Source organism: Dermacentor silvarum, chromosome 11 (genome assembly GCF_013339745.2).
Source record: "Dermacentor silvarum isolate Dsil-2018 chromosome 11, BIME_Dsil_1.4, whole genome shotgun sequence".
Lineage (NCBI taxonomy): Eukaryota > Metazoa > Arthropoda > Arachnida > Ixodida > Ixodidae > Dermacentor > Dermacentor silvarum.
In genome coordinates, this window is record NC_051164.1 from 81041665 (window position 1) to 81069123 (window position 27459).

At 48.4% G+C, this 27459-nt stretch overlaps 1 protein-coding gene across 5 annotated transcripts in view; it reads right to left on the reverse strand.

The window, feature by feature from the left end:
• LOC119432422 (uncharacterized) overlaps positions 1-27459 on the reverse strand; it is a 382068-nt gene that overhangs the window by 260666 nt on the left and 93943 nt on the right. Inside the window, exon 1 of one of the 5 annotated variants that reach the window (XM_037699590.2) lies at positions 4310-4351. The exons of the other annotated variants lie outside the window; for them this stretch is intronic. The gene's annotated coding sequence lies outside the window, so the exon portion shown is untranslated. Of the gene's footprint in view, positions 1-4309; positions 4352-27459 lie in introns of those variants that run through there. 5 annotated transcript variants of the gene reach the window in all.

Below are 27459 nucleotides of genomic sequence, written 5' to 3' on the forward strand. Positions count from 1 at the left end.
AAAAGCATCGACGACTCCAAGGAGGAGGCGCGAGCTCAAGTATAGAGCGCGGTAGACAGGTTAAGAATGGACGCAAATTAAGAGCCGCGCGCGTTTGGCGGACGTTCGCGCAGCGATACTGCTTGGCGCATGTACGCTTTGTCGCGCAGTTTCTAGGGGCGTGCGGTGCTCTGTCAAAGGACGTCTTTAGGTTGTGCCGCTTGAGGAAGGAAGACGCACTCAACGCCAAAGCCCGGGTGCGGCTGACTGATACAGTTCGTTCACCCGTACAGAGCTTCGGCTGCGCGTTTAACGTGAACAAAGGGGACGTATTCTATGACGATCGCTTCGGCGATACTGTCGCCTTCACGTGACGTAGTGCTCAACCGGCCAATAAGTTCATCCTATTTTTGCTCAAGCAGCCAATCAGCGTGCGCCTCACGGCGATACTATCGCCCAAAGTGATCGTCGCAGAACACGTCCCCAGTTTCTATGAACGTATACGCCGGTGCATTTCCGCTTGTGTGAATCTCTGAAAATGACGATCCTCTGCTGTTTTTCACTATGCGTGGTTACTCAAGGTGTTGCCTTCAAGAAGCAAGCCGGAATATGAGACGAAGCGAAGTTCGTGCAGATATAGCGACAAATGTGCAAGACAGTAGAACGGCCGGATCTGTCTCTGCACAAGTCGCTCAGATGCTTGTGACAAGTCTGGAAGGGACCCGGACTTTTGATCTAACTCATACAAAAACGTTTAGTCATAATAGGACCATGACACTTGGGAGGGCTGTAATGAAGTGCTGGACGGCTATTTTTGCAGCCTTCTTTTTTTGAAAAAATAAGTTCGCCTATTTGCAAACATGACGCCAAGACAGGAGGAATGCCTGCGCACGATCGCGAGCGTTTGTGAAGTCATCAAATCTTTGGAAGCCTTTTTTATTTTGTCCGCACCTTCATACATACATATTTCCAATATAGCCGGAAGCGTGTCGCTTTTAAGTGGCGCTGCCGAACCCTGCACGCACGATGGACGCGCCACGTTATATATATATATATATATATATATATATACGCGAACGCGCCAAGAATCGCGAATCACGACTGCCGCCCGCGCGCGTGCACTCACATACAACCGTTTCGCGCGGTGTATAGATGTACAAGGCACTGCGGAAAAGAACGCGCACGTTTTCAGACCCTCTCGCGAACGCAATCGCGCGCAAAAAAAAAAAAAAGAAAGAAGGCAAAGGCGAAAAGCCAAGCTAAATTCGCCTCCCTCCGCCGGGGTTAGGGCAAAACTCCCGGCTCGCTCTTGCGCAAGCGAGCTGGCGTTATAAGCGGCCGATCATGAACGGAAAGAATCTGCGTGAGCGTGTGAAGAGGTAAGGGGGCGTGGAGGGGTGGAGATGGCGGGGGGGAGTCGGAGTAGGAAGCGGTGGCCTATGGCCGCGGCCGTCGGCTACCTATTACCCCGGCCAGACGCAGATTACACGAAGCCAGTTCGCCACCACCACCACCGGCACCAGCGTTATATATACACCTTATAGACATGCCCACAACCAACCTCCTCGTTCGAACCACTGGCTTCCACCAGTTGGCGCTGATGCTATTGCTGCTGCTTCAAAGAGCAGCGCCGCGTAGCGAGCTTGCCAAGAAGAAGGAGAAGAAAGAAAGAAAGAAAGAGTGAATAAAGAAATTTAATGAATCGTTAAACCACGCGGGCCGCACTGCGGTAGAGACTTTCTTGCATGCCTGATTCGATTGCGCGCGCGCGAGCGAGCGAGCGCGCCGGGGGGAATCGGCCAGTTGACGACTCAAATTAATAACGCACCGTTAATGAACAAAACGCCTTACGACGGCGGCGGGGCCGCCGCCGCTTCCCATACACTATATATATGTACATATACGCTCGGCCGTATACCTACGCACTTTCTCCCTCGCCCTCGGCTTCCATAGATTTTGTTTTCCTTCTTGCTCACTTCTCTCTCTGTCTCCAGCATATTCGTATAGAGCACCCCTTCTCCAGGAGCTTGGCTTCCGCTCCGCCTCGTGATGAACTCGGGAAGAAGAGAAGCCACGTTCGGATGTGGGAAAGGGAACCTGGATCGAGGGGAGGGGGGGGGGGAGAGGGACTGCTCCCCCAATCATGCGCTGCCCGCGTATGAGAAAGATCCTCGATGTTCGCGCGGCCGCAGGGTCGTCGTAGGCGTTCGAAAATTGCATTCCGCCGCATGTATATATACACGAACACGTAGGAAACAGCAGCAGCTCGTCCGAGCAACGCCTTTTGCCCCCGTCCCATAACACCTTCCGACCGACCGGTGTTTCGTTTAAACTCTTTCCTCGCTTCGTACACACTCTTTTTTTTTTTTTTCTGTCTCTCTAATCTCGTCCCTCGTCTCGTAGATACGGCACGAGTTGATTCGGGGTGTGAACCCGGACAATTTTTCAAAGCCCCCGTCCTCCACCACCGCCTCCTCTCCTTCTTCTTTCCTATTCTCAGCCTGTGGGTAAAGTGGCTCGTTTTTTTTCTTTCTTTTTTTTTTCTTAAATATCTAGGGAGCGGCCCACGGGGCGTTGGTATTGTAAAGTTAATCGGGCCTCCCGAGAGTGGCCTGGGAGCTGTCTCAGAGTCGCCGGGCGACGGGCGAGGCGCGTAGAAATAAATAGACGCCGTCCCGAAAGCGCACACTCCCATAAAGCGAGCGTGAGGGCCGAAAAAAATAATAAAGCCGGCAGAGCGATTGAAAATTCCTCCGCCTTGATTCAGTGCACAACGCTGCTGATAACTTTTTTTTTTCACTCGATACAAAGCAGAGGTCTGTAGAGGCGCGTAGATGAAGCTTTGGAGGGGTGAAGGGCACGTGTTGCGATTCGGTATATATGAGCGAGGCATGCTGGCTGGATAGCCGCGAATCGGACGGGCCGGTTATAGCCGTGAGTCCTATAGCTAACGTTAGCCAAGCTGATCGACGAAAAAAGAAATTTAGAATACGGCGCAAGGTATAATTATAGGGTGTTCTGTCGTCAGCGTTCTCACATCCGAATACCGTGTAGGTCTTAAAATCGTATCTTGCACCGTGTTTTTTTTTTTTTTTGTTTTTCCTTGAATAGATTATCTAACGTTAGCTGGAACATCCTATATACCTTCGGGAGCAGTTCATATGCGAATACACCTCAATGCTGATATGTTGTAGTCGAAAGCCGTGCGAGTCAGTCAGTATCTTCACAGACATTGGTGCGTTCATAGTAGTTACATATGTTCACAATCGTCACAGATTTTCATGGACGTTGGGTCGTTCATAACCGTGTCACAAAGTTTATGTGGTGTTAACGTCTTCAGAAGCGCAGACTGATATACGTTCATAAATGAACACAGCGAGGGTTAGAGTGATTTAAAGCAAGACGTCATCTTCCTCAGAGCATGTGTCTTCGTTAAACTGAGAGAAAAAAATATTATATATATATATATATTGACGACTATCACATCAACGTTGGGCGCGAATAATTCTTTAAGTATCCAACGGGTAACATTTTCTTCTCTACTTTATTTGTAATGTGTCTAGAAAGAAGAAAGAACTAGCGATATCGTGGATGCCTGGTTAGGTCTTTGTCTGAGCTGACTGAATAAATATCGCAGCACAGGAGAGTAGCCAGTGCGCCCCTTATTTGTGAATACTACGGCAACACGACGAATATCCAGTACAAATATTTGTGTTCATTTATTTTTCTCATGCCGATTCACAGTTATCCTTCATTTGTGACTTAGAGTGCTCGAATTAGGAAATACAAAAGGAGCTTTCCTCAATGTAACTAAATAATGATGCAGCGCACCTACAACGGAAAACAGCACCAAGGAAGAACGCAGGCACATGCTTGTTTATCTATTTTACTTATTACTACTTCTTCTGAAAAGGGGGTCAGGAACAGTGCGGTTTCACGCACAAGAAACGGACCCGACGTGGCACTAGGCCTGTTTCTCTGGACACCGACCGCAATATACGAACCTGCAGCATAGAGGCATGATTACTATACATGGAGCAGAACCGCGACGCCCGTGAGGATACCCCTCTCCTAATAGCCGTATAGATACATGAACGGTGGTAATGAGGGTCTCGCGGCGGAGAGCATGCCAGCGCCACCTATACCTGCTTAACTCGGCCCCTTACGATATAACCAGCTCTCCTGGCTTCGTTAATGGGCCGCTTCACTAACTGCGCGCAAGAACTAGAAACGTTAGAGGGGCCACCAAAGAGAAAAATAATTTAAACTGCAATGGTGCATTACCCTTCGTCAACGCTAAAAAAAAAAAAAAAAAAAGAACCACTCTTACCGTGATAATAAGCTCGGTAAGCCGGAAAAGCCGCAATAACGAAAGCCTCGACGCAGCCGTTGAAATTCTCGCACGTGCTCGCCGTGATGTTATGATGCCGTGACGTCATGGATTCTGACGGCGTCTGGTAAGCAAAGTTTCAACTTAGCAAGTTTCCAGAACTTTTATTGAGCCAGTTCGAAAAAAGATCATTTAAAATCCGTGACGTCATAATGACGTGTACAGGCACTGGGATATCGGCGCGATGTTCTGGAAAGGGAAGCTTGACCTCCATTTTGTATTCTAACAACCAACCTATTGCCGTGGAATTAACGAAAGTAGAACTTAGAATAGTTTGTTATTGTAAACTCATTTAGGGTTTCTCTTTAACGTGCCTTTAAGGGAAAAAAATAAGAGTGGGAAATATATGAAAGGAGTAAAGGTTAATAGAGAGCTTTGACGTGTCCGACATTCGGGAAAATGCAAGCGGACTGGGCATGTTACCGGATGAGCGGGGCGCAGACGTGATCGGCCTGCCCGGTGCAGCCACCTGGTGGCGCAAAGCTCAACTAGGCAAATACAGAGGTAATATTGCAGTAACTAAGTGTATTCTACTTTGCTGCTGGTGTAAAATTTTCAGCGGCAACACGATTACGCCGCTGCCGAAAATTTACTCCAGCAGCGCAGCAGAGTACACTTGTTTACTCCAATATTGTTTACTCCAACTTCGCCAGTATAGCCCGGTATTCCACAAGTGAGAACGTAATACCGGGTTACCGGAGACGTAAACGTGAGACGCCGCGTTGGTGGCGCCACATTGTGGCGCAGCGTTTAGCCAGACGACGCACAGGTATCATTTCAATGGCCAACTACATTCTGATAAACTGCTGATGTAAACAGTCGGCAGATCTACACATAATCGCTAGTATGCAGTCTTTTCCTATATCTTCTTCGCCGAGAGTACCTACATAACAAGAAAAACGCTCCTAACGCACTCTAGACTGGACAAATCGTCACGAGGTACTGCCAGCAGCGCTGCTACTGCAGTCCACCTCTCCGATCACCCGGCATTTCGTGAAAAGTAACACGTTATACGGATAAGCTGGAACGTTCGACTATCTAATAGGCGTTTACGCGTAGAACTTAGCTACACACTTCTCGTGCATCCACGCCACCGTGTGTGTGTGTACCTGCGCCACCACGAGCTGTCTGTCCCTCGGTTGCGATCTGATTTTGTGTCAGGCTCCGTGCGGCCGCAAGCAGCAGCATGGCTCAGTACCAGAGGCAGCCGCGGGAGGAGCCTTATCTCGCCGCGACCCGTACAACACGCGGGGACCGATAATTACCGCGCATAAATCAGTGAACGGGCGGCGCAGCGGCGGCCGAGCCACAGAGTGTGTGTGTGCGCGCGTGCGTGCGCGCGCGCGTTAAACCCATCAAACGAACCTGGCGCGCGAGCGTGTTTCAATTAGGCCGTCTAATAACTTGTGAAACGAGGCCCGCTCACACCGCTGCCACCGCTTGCGGCGCCCATTTCGACGGGTGCCACGAAAGGGGAGAGGAGGGGTGGGTCGTAAGTGTGTGGGGGAGGGCGATCAGGGAACACCAGCCGTTCTAGCTACGTACCACCGCATTCTCTAAGTATCAGTAACGTTTTTTTTTTTCTTCAGTTCTTCGTTTGTTTTCAGTGCTTCATTTCGAACAGGGCAATGATGTGTGCGGGTTTTACTTTTACGACTTTTCTTTCATCTTCTCTTTTTCCGACAGGCCCCATTATTTTTTATCTTTCGTAATCTAAATATAGATATTCTCGAGGCAAACGAACCAGAGAGAGAGAGAGAGTTCCCGCAAGCGCAGGATACCATAAAAGTAAAGCCTATAAATAAGCAATGTTAAAGTAATCTCGCTATCTCTCGCTCTGACATAAGCCTATATACACTTGGCTACTCCGAGCCGGATCGTTTACGATACGCCCTTCATTGAACTCTAAAGTGGCGCGCTGGAGTCTCTAAGCTAGGGCGCGCCACCTATGGCGTATGTGCGGGTAGCTCGAGGTGCTGATATTGGCCGCTGCAAATTGCCGAAGCGGAGATGCCGTCAACGATCGACGACGTTATAATGGGAATTGGTATACGTGTGGCTCATGTGGCGTGCTTTAGTTTTTTTTTTTTTTTTCATTTCGTTCAATGTCCTCCCGAACGAGACGATTTAAAAGGACACTAATGAGAAATGTTATGCCAGACTGGTAAGTCACACTTCTCGAATACGAGATTTGATTAAATTTAGCTGGGGAATGAAATAGAAAGGTTGGGAGTTGGTGGTTCTCACTTGCTCCATTTCCCTTAAGTATGAGCTAAGGCGCTATGGGTGACATTGAATACAAGAAATGTCAACGTTACCCGTAAGTGGAGTCTCGGGGAGCCAGAAAAAGACCGTAGCAAACACTTATTACATGTCAGCTTGATATTCCCGCGCGCTCTCTCTTCGTGACGTCACACTTCTGCACGAGACTATAGTTAAAAATTTATCAATAACTAAGAAATACAGCGCGTTCTAACAGTGCCAATAAGTCAGCCTAGCGAATCTGGAGAAGTTTTTCTCAGCAAAGAGAAGTCGAAAGAAAGTAAAAGCACAAACATGCTGAAAACCTTGCGAAATCAGTGATGTCAGGAAGGGCTCAATGCGCGCTGTAGTTTGAACATACGTGTAGTAATTCCTAGCGCTACAAAAATGTAACTCGACAACGGAGATGACATAATTAGCACGCGTAATGTTCGTTTGTTTCCGCCACACAATTTTCTGCGTCCTTTTCTCAAATTAGGTCCTTGCAACGATAGAAAATCTTTCAGTGATGTCATCGTAATGCGCCGGCGCTGTGCTTGGAACATCGACGCTCGTGTTGAGTCGCACCATTCCTTCTCGTGGAGAAAGAAAGAAAGAAAGAAAGAAAGAAAGAAAGAAAGAAAGAAAGAAAGAAAGAAAGAAAGAAAGAAAGAAAGAAAGAAAGAAAGAAAGCATCAAGCAGCATCGTGCGCGTCCAGCTAGAGGCAAGCTGCTCATACACGGGTAGTCGTTCGCTTCTGGCCGCGTATATACTTGTATATATACCGTCTCTTTTCTGTTTTGTTTTCTTGCGGTTGTAGGAATATCAGGGGCTTGGCCCCCGGCTGACGGCCGGCAGTTACACGACGGGGTCATGTAGATCCGAGCTCACGGTCCGTTCCATTCCCCCCTCCTACACCCCCCCCCCCCCCCCTCTCAGCCCTCGTTTGCATTTTATTGTCGACAGTAACGGCACGTCCACGCAGGGCCGCTACAAGTCGTACGCGGACTTACGCGGATGTCTCCCACGATGAAAACAACAGAAAGACACGGAGACATGGAGGCGGAGGTTCGAGTGCGCGCGCAGGACAACAGGAGACACGCCTATGTACGGGGCGACTCGAACAGGACTTCTTCCTTCCATCCTTTTATGGGGCATGACTCAATTAGAGAATGTGCTGCCGAGAAAGAGAAAGAAAGCGAAGAATGGTACCCACGTAATGGCGTAATTTCGGATGATTTTTTTTTCTTTTTTTTTCATTTGAGTAAAGAGGGCCATAAACTAGAGACGTCGTTTCTTTTATTTTAGGAACGTTTCCGAATTAAATCACATACGAATATCCCAAGAAAAGAAAGCGTATTTCAAATATAGAATCGAATAACGAATATTTTATCATTTCTAAGAAAATTGAAATATTGGCGCGGGGGATAGCGTATCGTTACAATTATTTAAAAGGTAGTACACTCCATAAGCAGCCGCGACGGATACGAAGCTCTAGCGCACCTTTGGCCACTTCGTCGCTATCACAGTCTTCCGACCGACAGTACCGGTCCCTCTATACTGTCCGTGACGATATAAAGGTTGTGTGGGGGTCTTTCTGGTAAAATGAAAAGAAGAAGGCTTACGCATGCATACGTCGGCAAACTCACTCGTACGAGTCGACTCCCTGAGACTCACTCAGACCTACCCGTGAGTATGAGTCTCAGTGAGCCCAGCTGAGTCGACATTCGGTGAGCCTCAGGCCGAGTGAGCCCGACTGCGTTAAATGGTTGGCGAACATGGATGCATGTATAATGCTGTCCAGAATTGGCCGTCTGTTCAACTGAGGAGAGCTTGTACGTGAGAAGCAACTCAGACGCCATCGTATCTGGCGCACCATGACAACAATGAAACATGTGCACATAATAAACTGCGTCACCTAAGTAGAGAAATCCAATTCGCAAGGCATAAAACCGAGGCATTCTTATTAAATGAGTGCAAGTTATTGAGCAGAAGTTAGACAGTCCATGTGTTTGCATGAATAACTGGTGCTTCACCCCAGCAAACGCGGCTTGCTTGCAGCAAAATCATCCGGAATTTGTTTAGCCCTGTGAACACCCATAAATGTTGTTATCCGTTACATTCGAACAGAAAAGAATAATCGACCACTACAAATTGCGAAATGCCATATCGAATAAGAATCGAATACCCAAGACTATCCGATCAGTAACCCAAATTTGGAATAATCGCTCACCTCTAATTCATTTGCTTTTATTTTTCTTTGTATACCGAGGCTAAAAAAAAAAATGCTTCACGTGAGGATTTCAAAAGGGGCATACCTCCGATGCCCAGTTCTTCCTACAAAGCAGGATACACATGGTGAGACGGATCGACGAATCAGTCCGCCGACTACAGCGACGTGGCTGAGCTTTGACTAATGGGACCGCTACATAGCGCCAGTGACGTCACATGAATAATATTTGTTCGTTACAGACCAGTGGATTAGATTAAACGCCTAAACGGTAAGCGTATGGTTATACTCTCACGTTTTAAGGGACACTGGATCAAACTGAAATACTCATCGGTGAGATAACAGTTTTCATCCAAGTTTACCGTCCCTTTTCTAATAACAATTTGAAATCCTCCTCATGGTTAGCTCGGCTATAGGTGTACCTGCTTAAACCCTGGACATGAATGTCTCCTATAACCCGGAATCTGAAATGTGATACCTTAACTTATGATGCCATCGTAATTTACGGCGTTAGGCCTGTCAACAGGCCTAATTCTTTATTCTTTATTCTTTATTCTTTATTCAAGAATTACCCCGCATTGCCCGAAGGCGTTATAGCAGGGGGGTTACAGGAGGGAAAAAAAAAAACAGATCTTCATTCGTACAGCACACTTGCTCTTCACACAGCTGATTCCACTCCACAATAGTATTGACAAAAAAGGAATTCGCAAGCAAGTTCGTCCTGGCACGGTACTCGCGGATTTTAAGAGAGTGGTCATTACGCCGAGAAATATAATGTGGTTGTTTCAAGTAGCTTTCACTGCTAATTCCTGTCTTATTATTAAATATGAGGTGTAAAAACTTTAGTGCGAACAGTTCCGGTGTAAGTTTTAATGCCAACAGTTCCGGTGTAAGTTGGTGGCTCGAAAACCATACTATACTTTTTCCAAAGAAATGAACCGCGAGCACCATTTGCATAACTAATTTACTCAAATCAGCCTACTTCCAACATTTCACAGGCAAACAGCTGAACGACATATCATTTTTGATCCGAGAGATTTATGTGCTGCTCGCAGGGGCCAATATCCGGTGTTCTAACAGACTCGCCTTCACGATCACGCGGCAGCAGTCGACCGTGAACTCCACTCTGCTCATATACCTTACAATATAATTTCGAAGCACGTAGTACATCTCTGTATAACAAAACGACGACATCGGAACACTACCCAGTCCGATATGGCTGCGTTGGGCGCGGCACTTATGCCGGTTTTACGACCGGCTCTCAACAAGCGGCCGTATAACGGGCCGTACGTTGTGTGCCCGTCGCATGCCTCCCTGGTTTATACTCGTCATAATCTCATCTCCATATAGTTCTCTAAAAACCGGTCTCTTACAAACATCATCGAGCGAGCGCGCCACCCCCCTTCACCCCTATGCCCGTTTACAAGCTGTACTGTGTTCGGTACGTTGGGCTGCGTATATGTGGCGGCCCGTGTACACCGCCGCTTGACGATCGGGAAACGAATAGGCGCTTCCCTGCAAGTCTCGTTACGCCGAGGTCGATGTCCTCATCCTATATGTAGATGAAACGTATTTATATCGCGACGCGAACCAAAGAAGGCGCGAGATTCAAAAGGAATATCCGGCAAGTCATCCTTGATCTTGGTCAAATTACTGGGTACCTACACGGCGCAATTAACACGCCACGAAATAGAAGACGCCGCGATGAAAAGAGCTCATCGGGTTGGATAGCTCAATAACAGCTCATTGAGCTATCACGGGGTCCTCGTTTCTGGAGTTGAGACGATGCCTCAAAAGCGAAGCCGGACCGCCGCCATCTCACCAGGGGCGCGGAAAAAAACGTTAGACACACATCCGGTTTGCTACCCTGCGCTTGGTGGGATATAAGGACGAAAAGAGGGAGGGTGAAAGCGTAGAGGAAAATCACTGTTGAGCGCGCACTTCAACGTGCGTGTGCACCAAGTCTATATAAACGGTCGCGGCGACCTGTCGACTTAAAAGTGACGTAGCGACGCCACTGCGTCCATGGTTCAAGAATCTTCACGTCTGAAGACGGTCTCGAGTTCGGTCGCTTTAATCCGGAGAGGGCGGCGCTAGATGTTGCAATGAGAACAAAAGCAGGGGGGTTCAACAGCTTCTTCGCTACACAAGGGGCACACATAGGCGTGTCACACATTCCGACGAGTAACGAGTATGCATTATTGTAGCGGACGAGAAGGACGTTGTGTGTTCATCGCACAGAAGGCGCTGTTCTACAAAATATGGTTTGTTTTCTGCGACAGTATGTTGCTGTCGCAGCATATGCGTTCAGATCCCGCGGAGCGGAGCAATCGCTGAAGTCGATCTGCTGACATTTTATGCGCTCCCACGCCCAGGTGCTCGAACGTCGGTCCTGAAAGAAGACATCACTCCAGGCCGATGCGACGGTCCCACCGGCGCTGCGAGTTAGAAGCCTCGATGAAAAATTGAATAACCGCGCCAGACGACACGCTGCCGCCAGGCGCCAGTCTCGGTCCTGTCCCATCGACTGAAGAATTCGCATTGATCTATCAGTTCGATTGAACCAAGCCCTAAAGGTAAACGAATATCAAAATAACAACAGAAAAAGGCGTATTACTTCTGGTTTCTCTCTTTTCAACGGGACGGGTCTTTTGCGGGCACACAGAAAAGCGAACGGCCGGAGCTGCAAAATGTGTACACGAAGCTCGAAGCGTTGCGCACGTCTGTCGGCAGTGATGGAGAGGGGAGGTGCAGCAAAAACAATTTCCGAGCATCGATCTATAGAGCGTCGGCGGCCGCCCTCGTCCCCGTTCCTCCGTCATTCGGTGTATGCGAGCAAATTCTGAAGCCATCTTCTGCCGCGAGAGGCGCTTTCATACGCGTACACGCCGATGCTAAGACAGCGCCGAATGAAGCCACGCGCCGGTATATAGCTTCGCGAGAAAGTATTAAAAAAAAGAATAGCACTGCCGGTATATAAGCATCAAGGCAGCGTATATAAACGAATCGAGACCGATACGTCTTGATCGAAAAGAAACGTTCCACGTGCCGGCGACAGAGAATTGCCGGCCGCGCTCATATAGGAAGGAATCGCGAGGGGAAACGCGTGATGAAAAACAGAAAGACGGGGGGGAACGAAAGACGTTAAGCATTTTCCCACTTCTTCTCCGAACAATCCCTCCCACCACTATACCCTTCGGGCCTGAGCCCCTTTCCCCAAAGTATTCTTCTACTCTATTCTTGATATACGCGAGCGAACACTTACATCTAGCAACGTTCTCGCGTTCGTACGTGGAACGATTAGACCATCCGGCCTTTCGCATATACACACAACAGATGAAGCCACGCGCGGGCGTAAGACGCCAAACCATAGGGACGCATAGGCGCAGCGGCGCCCGAGGGCTCCCGACAATATTGTCCTAACACGCCACTCGGCGGCGCTGCACGACTTCCCGACTCGGGCTGCTACGACGGGCCGGTGTTTTACTTCTCTCCCGCATTCCCCTCCTGCGGCGGCATTGCGGGTCCGAATTGTTTCCCGTCTATTTCCGCTCGTGTTTCCAGACAATTCGCGCAGCACTGTTTGTTCCGAAACCATTGGCTCGAGAATATGCGGTCCCTACGCCCCCCTCCCCCCCCTTTTTTTTATTGCTATTTCGTATTATTTAACTGTTGTATGGCCCCCTTTTCTTTTCCCCCATTACCCGCAACAAAGAACCACCTACACGCAGTAGCCGCCCTCCCGCGCTCTACGTCACCCTCCCCCCGGTTGCCATAATACTAGCCTCGGCCGGACCCGATAGCCACTCGAAGCGACACAGACTGTCTCGGAAAGGCCGTGATCGAAGGAGCGATCGAATGTCAGGTTCCTGAGTGTTTATGCGCCGCTAATGGGAACCAAACGAAGGGACCACATCGTGTAGCACCTCCTACCGTAGCACCGAAGTGGTCTCTGCAGCCTTGCGATTCTTACACAATGCGACACCGAGCGCGCCACACGGCTAATCAAAAGCGATGTATGCGTCTGACAGGAATATAGATTGTAGTTTAACTCAGAGTTGAACCCTCCGACGTACACACCGTCATTTGTGGGAGTATACAGTACAGAGGAAGGGGCTCTAAAACAAAGCCGTTTGATGTGTGACAAATACATAGCGAACTGGCGTTTTTGCATAGTTCTGACGTCTTGAAAGGAGGCCCCAGGAGTCAAGAATCGACAGTGTAGGGAATCGCGTCGACAATGTGGCTGTCTGCCTACAGTTCTGTGTTCTCCGTGTTAAACTATGAGCTAACGTGCTAGCGCGTCTTGTGCTTGTGTGTGCGTGTCCGCGTGTGCGTGCGGTTACCTTTATTTGAAAATCCATCGGAGGCGAGAGTAGCTGACGGACACGTCGGCCCAGCCCCAGAGCCCGGGAACGTTCTAAACACGCGCTACCGTCATCTTCACCCGCTTCGAACAAGCCACAGTTGGACACGGCAGCAATACTACAACATATTACACATGGAGCAGCACGCCGGGCCTGTAGCAGGCTACCTTCCCAGTTATTAATAAACTTTACCTCACTCCTCTCTCTCGTCTTATTTTTTACAAAATAACCTGAGGCAAGTTTGGGTTCTGCGCCCGTGCGGGCCCCGATTCTACTTTTCGGATACGCTAAGCCGCTTGCGCGAGTTGCTTCTAAAAACCCTACCATGAAATGACGAGGGTGCACAGAAAATGAGGTAAAAGGAACAAGCGATCGCAGAGAATGTGGCTGCTCGCGGGGCGCCTCGCCTCCGTATAACCGGCTGACCGTGGTATAAATATAGTCTCAAGCAGTAATATTTTCCTTTCCGTGCTAGGAGTACCCCTTACTTGATCTCAAGATTGCGGGGAGTCATTCACAGTGCTCGATTACACTGGAAGCGCGCTCGCGCACGACTCATGCAATGACCCGCTGAACGACCTCGCGGGAGAGCGTCGCCGATCTCCTGTGCTCAAGAGTAAGGAAGACCGGTGCAGGCGAGGAAAGACTTGCGCGCGGCGTATACGGTCATGATGTATGTATACACACATCGCACACGCGTGTGGTCAAGACAGCCGATTCGCGCATACTGACAAATGGCCACGCACGAACGGCGAATCAAGAGCCGGACGTTGTGGCGCACTACGCGCGCAGGAGCTGCTATCAACGGGCGCGCGAGTTTCGGTCAGAACCTGTCCTGAGTGCGAAAATAAATTTCACAGCACATCCTGAGATCTTGAGACAAAGGCGATGTCACAGGGGCGCGTGTTAATCGTAGTCAACGTATGTCGAGATTTGCTATCGCCACGGCTATGTGCTATGCGGTTAAACAGCCATTCCATCGCGTACACTTGCTAAAGACAGAGTCGTCTGCTGAAGGAAATGCAATGTTTCTTTCTGCCCCTGTCTCACTTTCTGCGAAAGAAAAGAAGATATATATTGGACGTATTATAAGATTCTTATTTCGTTCAAGTACGTTTACATATAAGCGGTATGTTCGAGCGGCTATCACGTGGAGCGAACTGATGAACCTGGATGAATCACTTTCGGGGACGTCACTTCCAGCGCCCGCTGATTGGCTGCAGCCAGCGGAAGCGGTTGTGATGAAAGGGATGATGACGTGCACTTACAGATAGCGTTATTTTCACGTCGCATCGTTTCTGACTGCACCGGCGGGATGCCCGTCGAACCTGTGATGCGCCGTGTTGTTGGACGTCGCGTGACGCATAAATTAGCGTGGAAAGTTTTAGGCTTCTGGTAAACGTACTTAGGTTAACGAAATACGGGAAATCCGGTGACGTAGAAGTGGGACAGCCGCGCTGGTGGCGCCATCATTGTGACGTCACGCATACTAGAGCATACAGAACTACAACTTTACCTGCCTAAACCATCCTGAGATATTTGTGCATTATGTAGGTTGTGTACAAATATACGCCCACGTGCATGCGCCCCAGCGACTGCTCCCTCGCAGTACCAGAAACCAATCTCGAAGGCTATGATTTTGCGCGCTGCAAGCGCTGGATGTGATTGCAGAGCCGAAAACACGCCATAGCCGCCATGTTTTATACACCCCCTATAGCGCACTACCTCGAGTCCTTTTCAAGTTTACCTCGGAAGCCATTTCGTAAAATATTCGTCCCGTATAAGAAGTCATACGCCTACGGAACCATACTGAAATGTTTACGTCATCTCTGCTTGCCGTCTGATTTATTAGAACGAATTCGTACTAATTTGATCGAGACCGGCCTGCAGTCACAGACTACGAAAAGCACCCGTAAAGTAAGTGTTGAATACCGATAGATAACAGTAAAAGCTAGGATGCTGAACCAACATGTCAACGCACCGGCACGATGTTACACGTTCATATTTGTGCCTATGCACAGAGAAACGGTTTTTTGCCACAGCAGACACGGGGTCACTTTGTCCACGTGCACGAAGATGCTACTTACAGCACAGAACAGTGATACTTAAAGAGAGAGATATTTTCACTTTCGTAGTATACCACTGAATCATGAGAACCGACTTGGAAAGCGACTATGTCCGTGGACTGTCTTCGGCTCCCATGAGGATACCTCGCGCGAGCGCATCGGCATCAAGAATCATTGTCTTATAGTGGATTTCTCTCTGACTTTTCCCCCACATCAGAAAAACATTTGACGCTAAAAGAGCTCCTGCTGCCGCCGACTTCCTCGGTGCATGTTCCTGTGCTTCGTAATGTTTAATTTGCTTAGGGACAAGGCTAAAGCTAATTAAAGACACCACTAAACACCAATCCCTAAACACCAATATAGTTTGAGCTGTATTAGTAGATTGCTATTCGACGATATCAGCTAAAGCCATTCTCACCGCGAGAAAAAGATTTGATGAGTGAGACAAAGAAGCAAGAACAAAAGTCAGGTGGCGAGGTCGCTTTGAAGTTCCGAGACTAGCTCTCCGTGACGTCAACGATTTTGAATGCGTTTCGTAGGACCTAGTTAAATTTTCATTGGTAAAGAGGGACCACATTGTACCCTCAGAACGCCTAAAACTGAGCTTGGAAATTTGAAGAGCTTTTACTAAACCACAACGGTTAAAAAAATAATAATAAATAAAAAAAGAAAGCTTTGAAATTCGCGAAGTCGCACTGACGTTCGGGAGCTGGGGTTCTGACGTGAACTTAAAAAAATATGGAAATTTGGCCTTCACTTTCCTTTGTCACAGTCAAGCTGTAGCCGTGAAATTAACACATATTATCAGTTTAAACTGAGTTGGTGTTTTCTCTTTCTCTCTTTTTTATTAAATGATATTTAGGAAACGTAGGCGGCGGTTGGCACGTTTCACATAGAACAAATATATACTAAACGTAAAATAACGAGCCGCTGCTGAATAAAAGAGTCTTAGTGTTCTTTTAAAATGTCCCTGTAATGTATAATGCAGCCAAAGAAGTATTTTTAGTGCGGCGTGGCCCCCATCAGCGAGCCAATTTGAGCCCGCAGGACAACCACGACGCTATCAAAAACTGCATACAGTAAACCTTCACTGTAACGCAGGCATCGGGACAGGAAATTGACTTCGTTATAAGCAGTAATTCGCTTAAAGCGTAAGAGCTATAGGAGAGTCAGTAGGAGGGTTTTAGCGTGTCCGGATTGCTGGGTTAGGCAGAGGCGTAAACGTGAGATTGTGATGATGACGATGATGATTATTATTATTTATTGGCATCCCCTTTGAAATGGGGCGATGACAGATGTTCACCTAGCCTACTTGAGCTAATCAGGCATGCTATCCATGCGTTCCGGTCTAACATTTTCATGTTCCTTCATGTCCCAACTCTTTTTTTTTTTTTTCTATTCCTGAAAACTTATATTTCTACCTAGCACTGCTACCTATGCCTGTAACGGAATCCGGTTGTATAATCTCTTCCCTGCTTTTTTCTTCTTTTTACTTTTTTTTTCAACCAATACCCTAAACGTCTTTTGCTTATCTCGACTGGTGACCGGTCAATGCTTCCGCCCACCTCAAATCCCCGCGCTCCTGCAAGGTTACCTATGGATCTCGCTGCAGGTGAAGAATACCTTCAGCATTCCATTAGAATGTGCTGAGTGGACTCAGAATTTTTGCTGCAGCATACACATGCCCCATCTTTTTGCGAATATTTGTTCCGGTATGTATTTGTCCTGAGGCAACCAGCTCGAGTGTCAAATAGCAAGGCACTGCCCTTTGTGTTATCATATAAATTTTCCCTTCTGATTTCTTTTTTCCCATTCTTGTAAATTTCAATGGACTTTTTATTTGCATTATTTGCATCCAAATCGCTGTCTCTATTTCTCTCACTTGATTTTACATGACCCCTGGTTCTTTATTTACACTTTCAATGATCCTGCAATTACGATGTATTTACACTTTCAATGATCCTTACGATGTGCCCATGTTTTTAAAGAGCACAAGTACAGATACTTGTGCACTTTAACCACCCATTTATTTTCTTCCATGTTCCTGGGTCTTTCTTCAAAACTGATTTTGATCTGCACTTCTCCGATTTCAAAAGAGGTTAGACCCATGTCACCCTACACTGCCTCATTTGTGATTTTACCGTGGGCCCCCAAAGCCAACCGCCCTTCCGATCTTCGGTTAAGTTCCATACACGACAAGATATCCGAATTTAAGCACAGAATGACATTTTCGAACGTTAGCGCTGGTACCATTACTCCTTTCCAATTTCCACGTACCACCTCATACTTATTGCGGCCCCCAAAGTGCTCTATGCTTCATTTTTGCTGCCCCATTCCGCTTTCCCTTTATTTTCAGATTATCTCGGTCGGTGCTTGAGTAAGTCCTTCCTTTGCTCATCTATACGCCGAGGTACTCATATTGCTTGACTATATGACGGGCTATATGACGTACTGTTGAATTGATACCGCGGCATTACTCATCTCCTCATTAAAGATCACAATTCCCGATTTACGTGCGCTAAATTTAAGGTCTAAACGTGTCGCTGCGTTGCTACACACATTTTCAAGTGTCTGTAAATTTCTCGCATTGTCCGCTAGTAGCACTATGTCGTACGCATGCATCAGCCCAGCGACCTTCTGTTGCACCCTTTGACCATTGCGGAAGTAACATAGATTAGCACCCAATTCACAGCCTTCCAGTCGTATTTCTATGCCCTTAACATGAGCAAAAATGGAGACAGAGATAATCGTTGAGTCAGTCCTCAGGGGGAAATTCCCACAAATTCATCGCATTTCCGGCCATCCCATACAATATGTACTCGGTTGTCTTTATATATCTCCCTCAGGCAGCTCCACGAAATCGCCATATGCCTAGGCCTTCGTGCTGGGGAATATGCCTAACAATCACCTGTGGATACGTTGTCGTAAGCTCCCTTAACATCTAAGCATGCTACCCATAAAGGTCTATTTTGAGATATTGAAATCTCAGTTAAATCTCAGTTAAACGGTTGTCGCGCGGCGGCGTGATCAGTGACGCCACCTGGTGGCCAAGAGCTCAACCAGACAAAACTCGGAGCTGTCACTGCAATAATCAAGTGTAGTCTACTTCGCTGCTGGTCTAAACTTTCGGCAGCAGCGTAATCGTGAGCACGTTTCGTTTTTTTTTTTTCTCGTCGAGAATACTCGCGGAACACGAAAACGTCGGTATATAGTCAGTGTTGTTATAGATTAAGCGTCTCAAGATGTCAATAGCAGCGTCTGGTTGTCCGCCATTACGCAAACACTACTGCGTATACAGGAATGCTGGACGCACTGAAAAATCTGTCCAGTAACGCGAGAACGCGAAAAAAAAAAAACAAAAAAACTCCGGATAAAGCGATTTCGCTTTAACGAGCGTTTACTGCAGGTAACAGCTATGGGGCGTCCGCTTCACCGCACAGACTTAACGCAGATTTCACCCGCAAATCCACGCAACGAAATCGCCACACAGAGCAGTGCGAAATGAACTGGCGCCGGGAGGCGCTGAGTCAAAGATGAAATAATTAAACTTCTTTATTAAGAAGGAAAGAATGGGACTCACCTGCGGTCCAAGGGGAGCAGTGTTGAGAGAGAGGGCAAGGCCAGGAAACGGCAGGGAGGTCAACCAGAAGAGCGTCCGCTTTGCTAACCCTACACAGGGGGGTAAGGGAAAGGGACAATAGAAAGAGGCAAAGAGGGAGAGAATGAGCACTGAGTGCAGTGTGGGATGATGCACAGGGACACTATAATATAAGCGGTCTCTTAAACCGGCGCACTTCAAGTATGTATAAGAGCCGTGTATGGGCTTCTCTCAGATTCGTTCTACGAGGCCGGATTCGCAAGCCAACTTTCACAGGGAGAGCAGCGTTTTCTTGGCTCGCCTGGGATCAGGGGATATCATCCCGGCCTCGTGTAAGACTTGCGCCAGCTTGGCGTGCTTTCTCCCGGAGCGGGCGAGCGTCAAAGCCAACTTTGAAACGTAAACACGAGTCCTGTACCGTCGTAACATCGGCAACCGTTAACCACCGCAACCGTATAGTATTGATAATAGAGGCGGAAAATTATAATTCATTCCTTACGATTCTCTGCGCCCCCGAAAAGCTGAGGTTAATAATTACTCGCCGCCGACGACGCACTTTATAAGTCTCGCTGGGGCGGACAGTATCGCAGATGTTTACAACGACATATGAACAAATAATACAAGACTCCCGCGAGCGACCATGGAGGTCGAGTGAAGTGGCATAAACGTAGCAGCGCAATTTCGCCTGAAGTTTCACCTTTTTTTTCTGATGTTCCGCTCTGGACGGCAGGTTATACTAATGCGTTAGCATTAGGGGTGTCAAAGTGGGGAAAAGTGTGTGTGTGAAGTGCGGGACGCCGGTCACGTGGAAGAGGTTGAGACGGGATGGGAGAGCTGAGAGGAGTGTGTGCGTGTGTGTGTTGTGTGTTGGAACTGGCGGTAGTCCGCTCTGGAACAACGTCACTCGCACCTCGATGAGGCAGGACGTGTGTCGAGTGAGCGCCAGAGCAACACTTTTGCAATGCGTTTCTCTGGCGAGCGCATTGCGAATGACGACGGAGTCACAAAACACCATCTTAGGAGTATTTCGTGCTGCGCTTGTTGGTGAAACACCGCTATTAGAAGATGGGGCTCAAATTGATATTGAGACGAGCACAAAACTCATTTAAATGTCTACATATGTGTGTCCATTTTCGCCCCCGTACTATATATCAATAGCGCTGGCCAAACGCGCTCTCGGTGCGCTAAAAAAAAAAAAAAAAGAACTACGTGGTCAAAGTTAACGCACTGCACTTTCAAGTAATACGAACCAGAAATGCACGCACTGCGATCACGACCGCCGGAAAAACTTCGAGTAAAGCGATATTTCGAATAAAAGCGATTTCGTTATAACGAGAACAGCGGCGTTATAACGAGAGGCTACAAGACCCAATCGTTCACGTGGTGCCAGCGGAGCCTAACGGTTTCGGCTGCAGGACTGCGCGGATCATTGCACTCTCTGCAGGAAAATAGGCGGGGGGGGGGGGGGGGGGCGATGGGCGTATCGCATTACAGATCGCGATGTACGAGTGGGTATACGGGAGTTATTTAAAAGAAAACAACCCGCTCAAAGCCATAGGCACGCGAGCGCATCGCACGAGCAGTTGGAGAAACCACGTGCGCACTCACGCATGTGTGCCTGTATACGTAACGTGTTGCACCCTTTAAACAGAAGAGCCGTCCCGCGCGGCCGTCCGGAGACCGGACGCTTCAAATTGGCCGTAATTACCCGTTGGCCACGGAGGGGGGGAGGGCCGTCCGTCCGTCTCTGTTGGGTACATATGCACGCTGCCCGAGTGATGGCAAAAGCAACACCGCGCGCGGCATGTGTATCGTATGCGTCGCACGCGCGCACAGAGTTTGTGTCGTGTCGCGAACACTCGGTGTTTCTCGCGCAATGCTATAGGATAGTTATATACCAGACCGGTTCGTTTCGTTTGTGCGTTTGCAACTGTTGCGCAAGAGCCGCGCCGTCGGAGCGCGCATTCTCGGTACTTGTTCCCAACGTAGGGTGCGCATTTTTCGCGAGTTATATAGATGCGGGGGGGGGGGGGGGGGGGGGTGGAATGGCGCGCGAGGCCTGGGAACACTGCGTCTCCCGGCGTCTAACCTTGCATGTCCGCACGCTTTACACGCACGTATACGTCACGTGGTATCCGCCTTTTACGTAATCGCGAGAGAGAGCGCGGGTTGTCGTTGTCCGACGGCGGGCTTCGGCGATACGCGAGTCTCTCGCACCACTTCACGATGGCGCGCACACGCGAGCGCGCTGAACCGCGTAAATGATGATGAGTGACGGCGCGGTGAACACGACGTGTGAGGGCGGTCGACTTTGCGCAGCAGGGCACGAGCGCTCGACGCAGCAGCCAAACAGAGAGCGTCTTGAACAACAGCCGCGTCTCGAGTCATGGCGTTCTGCACACCGTTTCCGGTTTATATATGCGCGCTGGTCTTTGCACGCATCTTTGATTGCCGACCGTGTGCGGCTGTTATCGAAAGTTACCGAAGTCGTTGCGCGCTTGCGCACAAGCGGATGCGTGGCTCGCGTGATCTGGAGCCCTCGTGAATTCATCGGTGCTCCAGAGCTGACATTTTATTGGTTGATTGATTGATTGATTGATTGATTGATTGATTGATTGATTGATTGACGTTGCAAAGTTGCAGCTCGGTTAGCATGGCCTGCGACATCCAGCCGCACACGCGGGGGACTATGTGAAACCAGATCTCGGTGGACATGTAACGAGCATGACAGTTGGCAGGAAGACCACAGATTGGGCTAAACTGTTACCACGCCGCAGTAGTGACTTGAAAGTTGCTCCTGTAAGTTTTAACTCCGATCGATGTTACCTTCCGACTTACCGAAAACAATTACCAATACATTAAAACGTGTACATCTAATATCTATGTTTGCTTAGAGGCATAATAAGGGGTTAAGAATCGCATTAAGCGCATTCCTATGCAAGCGCCACGAGGCTCCTGACCCTTCTTCACAGAAGCCTCGTGTGTGGAAATCATTGGGTGCAGATTTTACGCAGGGCGACGCGATTGAAGTAAAGATGATGATGATGATATCCTCAGCACATGGCTCGTACCCACTCCGGGGGATTGGCCAAGAATTGGGCACCTGAACTTTTAGATACGGTTTTTGAAACTACTGTTACAGTGTAATTTAGTCATCAGAACAGACAGAATAATTTTCCTATACTGCACTTTTTATAATATAAATGTCATGCTATATCTCTAGTTGTAAAAGTATGGATTGAAGTATGAAGCACTACTTCTTTTCTTTCCCCCACCTTCTTCTTCTTTACATTCTACTGAGGAGAGTCAAACTGTTGTTCCATGCACCTAATTAGGCTTCGATACCAAACAGGTATATTAGCGCTTGCTACAGCTATACCCAACATCTATACAGTTACAGCTATACTACAGCAAGTACCCAATGTCCCATGCCCATATTATTTTTTTTTTCAGAATGACGTTACTTGATCTTGTGCGAAAAGTTGTCATTTGTGTCTGAGAAATTAGATGAAGGGCGCTAGTAAACGTCGTTTGAATACTGGTGACAGGCGTGTAAAAAATTTGTTCTTCGAAAATCCACAACGTTGAGGAAGTTCCATAAGCTGGAAAAATTGTCGCCCGTAACCGAGCATAGCACGAAGGTACACGAAAGAAACCAAGAACGGGTTTCTCAGAGAGAAAGATTCGCTGTTGAAGAAAAAAAAAATTCGTGCAGGTCCGCGGGGGTCGAACCTGGGACCATCGGCTTTGCTAGGTGGTCGTTCTACCGTCTTATAGCTTGGCAGGAGGCTAGCAGATATGGCAGCGTCACGCCGAATCAATCGACAACTCGCCGAAGAACAGGAACACGGAACAAGCTTTTTCTTGAACTGCGAAGCTCTGTCTTTTTCGGGTAAACAGCGATTTCTCAGGTGGACATATGACAATCTTCCCTCTTCGTAAAACTTTCTCCGCGTTGCTTATTTCCGCAGAGCTGATTTTATTCATTCATGGTTCAAGCAAATCTGGATAAGGCCAACCAACAGCTTTCAGAACGGTCGCTCTGCCATCCGAGCTCAGTGCAAAAAAAAAATAATAATAATAATAATAATAATTTGGGATCTAGCGTGCCAAAAACACGATCTGATTATCAGGCACACCGTAACTGGGGGACTCCGGATTGATTTTGCCCCACCTGGGGCTCTGTAACGTGCCCCAAAATCTATACAAGTACGCGAGCATTTTTTGTATTTCGCACCCATCGAAATGCGGCCGCAGCTGCTGGGAAGCGAGCCCGTGACCTCGTGCTATGTCCTGACGAGGACATGCCATCCTAGTCCTTATTTATGATCCTTCTCGCCACGTTTGTTTTGTGCCTCCTGCGTCACTTCAAGCTATAGTCGGCATTTCGCGTCACGTACGTAATACAGTCGAACCCGGATATAGCGAACCCACATATAACGAATTATTGTGTATAACGAACAGCGGTAAAATCTCCTTGAATGTTGTTGTATACAATATTAATTTTATATATCGAAATACCTATATATATCGAACTTTTTTGTGATCCCCTTCTGATTCGACACATCCGGGTTGGACTGTAGAAGCGTTTTCAGCCATTGAGTTTTCTATAGAAATTAGAGGGAGCGCTAGCGCTGGCGTCTACGGAAGCTGGGAGCGTGGGCGGTCGGGCTGCTAAGCACGAGGTCACGGGATCAAATCCCAACCACGGCGGCCCGCGTTTCGAAGGGGGCGAAATGCAGAAAACACCCGTGTTCTTAGATTTAGGTGCACGTTAAAGAACCCCCAGGTGGTCCAAGTTATTCCGGAGTCCCCCACTACGGCGTGCCTCGTAATCAGATCGTGTGTTTGGCCCGTAAAACTCAACAATTTAACTTTTTGTTCTTAATTAATCGCGTCACAAGAGCGTCTCAAGCCGTAACAACGAAGAATTAGACAAATCCGTGCGTTACAAAACCATCGCATCCCCACGGTGCAGCCGAACGGTCTTAGCGTCGGGGTTCCTCCTAGTCAATATTTTTTTACGGGAAAACTCCATGCTTTCGGCCAATTTGTCTTACGCTCTCCTCCTCCCTCAATTACGCAATAAGCCCTCCCACGTCGCCTTAACCTATACTATATATCGTCGTAGCAGTTCGGGTTACCCTCGGCCATCAGCTTCGGAGCTAGCTCACGCAATGCGCGCCTCGGGTAACCCCCCCTCTGAACCCTTCATTGCCGGGGAATCGGTTCTATCGGCAATTTGTAACCGCATCGTGGAGCGAGATAACGCGCAATACAGCTCCCGCGCGCCGAAGGCGCGCGCTATAGACGCGATACGCCCGCTTCATTATCAATTCCGCGGCGGCGGCTCTCATCCGTGCCACGTCCGGCCTGGTAGAAGAAAAAAAAAAAAAAATCGCGCGCACTCGTATGTATTGGAAGGAAGGAAATGGTGGAGGGGAAAGAGGGGGGGGGGTCGAATTGTATGCTTCCCACGTGCCTTACCCCTCCGCGTAGCGTATAAAGGCGTGGTCGTTTTATTCGGCCGGTCGGCGGCGGCGGACGAACAATTAAAACGCCCCGAACGATAAATGTGGAGGCCTTCGTCTTCTTGTTCTTCTTCTTATATACCGCTACTACCGCCATATACTACTTGCGGCTGCGCGAAAGGCAAGACGGCGCGGAACGCCCGACATATACTACGTGTGGGTTTGCGTCAGAGCCACCGCGCGTGCGCACATGCACAGAAAAAAAAAGAGAAATATACCACCACGCATTTCGTGCAAGCGGCAACGGAGAACCAACCAACCGCACGTATTGCTCGAGCTAGAAGACGTATAGCCGCCAGGCACCCGACCGCGCCGGCTCCAATTTACGCGAGGCGTTGAGCTATATCCCCTCGCACCCATGGACCGCTGCTGGCTCAGTGGCTATATCGGCTACACGGCGTATCTGCAGCTAAGCGCGAGGTCGCGGGTTCGACATCCTGCGGCGGCCTCGTTTGGCCAATAAAGGCGAAAAGTACTAAAAAATTCAGAGCCCTCTCACTACTGTGAAGATCGAAGCCAGCGAAGCTGTGAATATGGTGGGTATGCTATAGTGAACATTGCTATAGCGAATTTACATATGACCATTATTGACTATATTGAATTGATATTGATTGAATTGATATTTAGCAGAAGGTGACGAGGGCGCTACTGAAGTTCCTCCGGTCAAGCGACCTGTTTGAACGACTGTTACGCTCCTGAGTTCCTTTGTGTGTGTGTGTGTGTGTGTGTGTGTGTGTGTGTGTGTTTTTTTTCTTTTTTTTAATCTCCCTCGCTAAGTGTGTGCATTTTTCTTTATCTTTTTGTCTCCCCTTCCCCAGTGTTGGGTAGCAAACTGCATATCTACCTTCCGGTTAACCTCCCTCCCTTTCGCATCTCATTTATCTCTCTCTCTCTTTTCGCCATGTTCGTCAAAGAGCAAGGACACCGGCGTATTGTTTTCGCCCGGCGCGATGGCCAAGTAGTGCGTCTGCTGCCGAGGAGGCGAGCGCCATCTGGATGGTGTTTTTGCAAGGAATACCGCGGCGCGCCGCTGTATGAATTGTAGAAATGCTGAAAAAGGGGTTTGCGTTCGAGTTTCGGCGTAAGAGAATTAGGTTCTCTCGTATGTTCAAATTAGAATCCGACGCTATCACTTCTGTAGGTTGTGGTTAAGTCGTATACTTTACGATTTTTGTGATGGATTTTACTTTGAGAAATTCAATTTGGTTCACTAACGCCTTGCGCCACGCGGAGGGCATGCATGGTCGGGGTGGTTCGGGATGATTATTTCCACCAACGACACCGGCGCGCCCGCCCTCTCCGACGTCGATGCCGCATTTTCTGCGACACGGGGACCTTAATGCTATCGCGTTAAAATGGAGCTGAGCACGCCATGCAAAGCGTAGGGTGGATAACCGGTGGTCGATTAGGGTTACAGAATGGGTGCCAAGAGAAGGGAAGCGCAGTCGATGACGGCAGAAAACTAGCTGGGGTGATGATGAAATTAGGAAATTTGCAGGTGGAAATTGGAATCAGCTAGCTCAAGGCAGGGGTAATTGGAGATCGCAGGGAGAGGCCTTCGTCCTGCAGTGGACCCAAAATAGGCTGATGATGATTATGATGATGATGATGATGATGATGAAACGATAGCAGTGAATCTGCGCTGGTCCACTTGTGTTAAAAGGGGCGTGGTGGGTATAGAACCCCCTCCGTGAAGTCTATTAGCCCCGGTTTCACGGCAATTCATAACCAAGCATTAGCAAGAGTATGGATATCATCAGAGTCCACCATTGAGGCGGAAGAGATTCCGAAAAAAGAAAGCTAAAAAAAGAAAACTTTTCGCCGACAGCAGTTTCGAGGGCGAGGCGACGCGCTGTGAGATTCGATATATAGTTTTGTAACAGGTCACGTGCGTGCGCTCGCTACATCATCGGACCTGTCTATACGCCTCATCGCCCGCAACGCAAGCCAGTCCTTGTCGCCACTGGCGCTGCGCCCACTTAGCGCCTGAATATTGCGCGTAGAAAAATAGTGCCTTACACGGACGTTCGAGGACCAACCCATTTAGCACTACTGCATCGTTTGTATACGAAAAGCAACACGCCAAAAAAGAAAAGTCCAATCTTACGAAAGCTATATGAAAATCGCGAACTGCCGCTTCCCCTCAAGAAGAGAAGAATGATAAGATCAATTGAAAAAATAAGTAGAACAAAAAGAACAATCTTGAATGGAACGCCCTCAGAGCAACACGACGCGTTATATAGTATATAATGGCGGAAGCACGAAACACCGGTTTTTTAGCTGAGCGCGCGAAGGGTCGATAACGAACTTTTTTTCTATAGAGATCGCGAGACATATTACGCGCGCGTATGCGCGCGTACAAACGCGAGCAACTAACGACAAAGAACGGCGACACTCCGTGAATTAACGAAGGTATATACGCGGAGAGGAAGGAACCAGTTTTCCGCGCAAAATGCTAGGAGCGGCATGCCACAGGGCGTGCCAGATTCACCGGGCCGCGGTATGCCGCAACTCTAGGCCGGTGAGAAAAAAAAAAAAAAAAACAACATCGCGAAAACAAGTAAACGTGGACCTTCTAGAAGACGCCCAGGAGAAATTAAAGAGAACGCTCACGTTCCTGATTGTTCTCGGCGTTCTTTCTTTCTTCTTTTTTTCTATTTTTTTTTTTTTAGTGGCGCCTTACACCGGCATACGCCCCTACAGCAGGTCGCCGAACCGGTATAGAAAACAAAAAAACGACCAAAGAAACAAGAACACCCGAGAGAGAGAGAGAGAGAGAGAGAACCGCTTTACCAGCTGCCGAACGAACCAAGTGAATGAAGAGAGAGATTCGTCCGTAACCAGCGACAACCAGCAGCCTATACGGTAAGCGGCAGCGCCGGGCAGCCGCTGCAACTCTACCAACGCGAGCTGACCGCTCGGCAGCAGCAACAACAGCACAGCAGCAGCAACAACGCAGCAACAGCAGCAGCAACGACCAGCAACAACAACAACAACACCGACGTCTACGACATATGCGAAGCTAAGGAACTCACGGCCATAAGAAAAAAAAATAA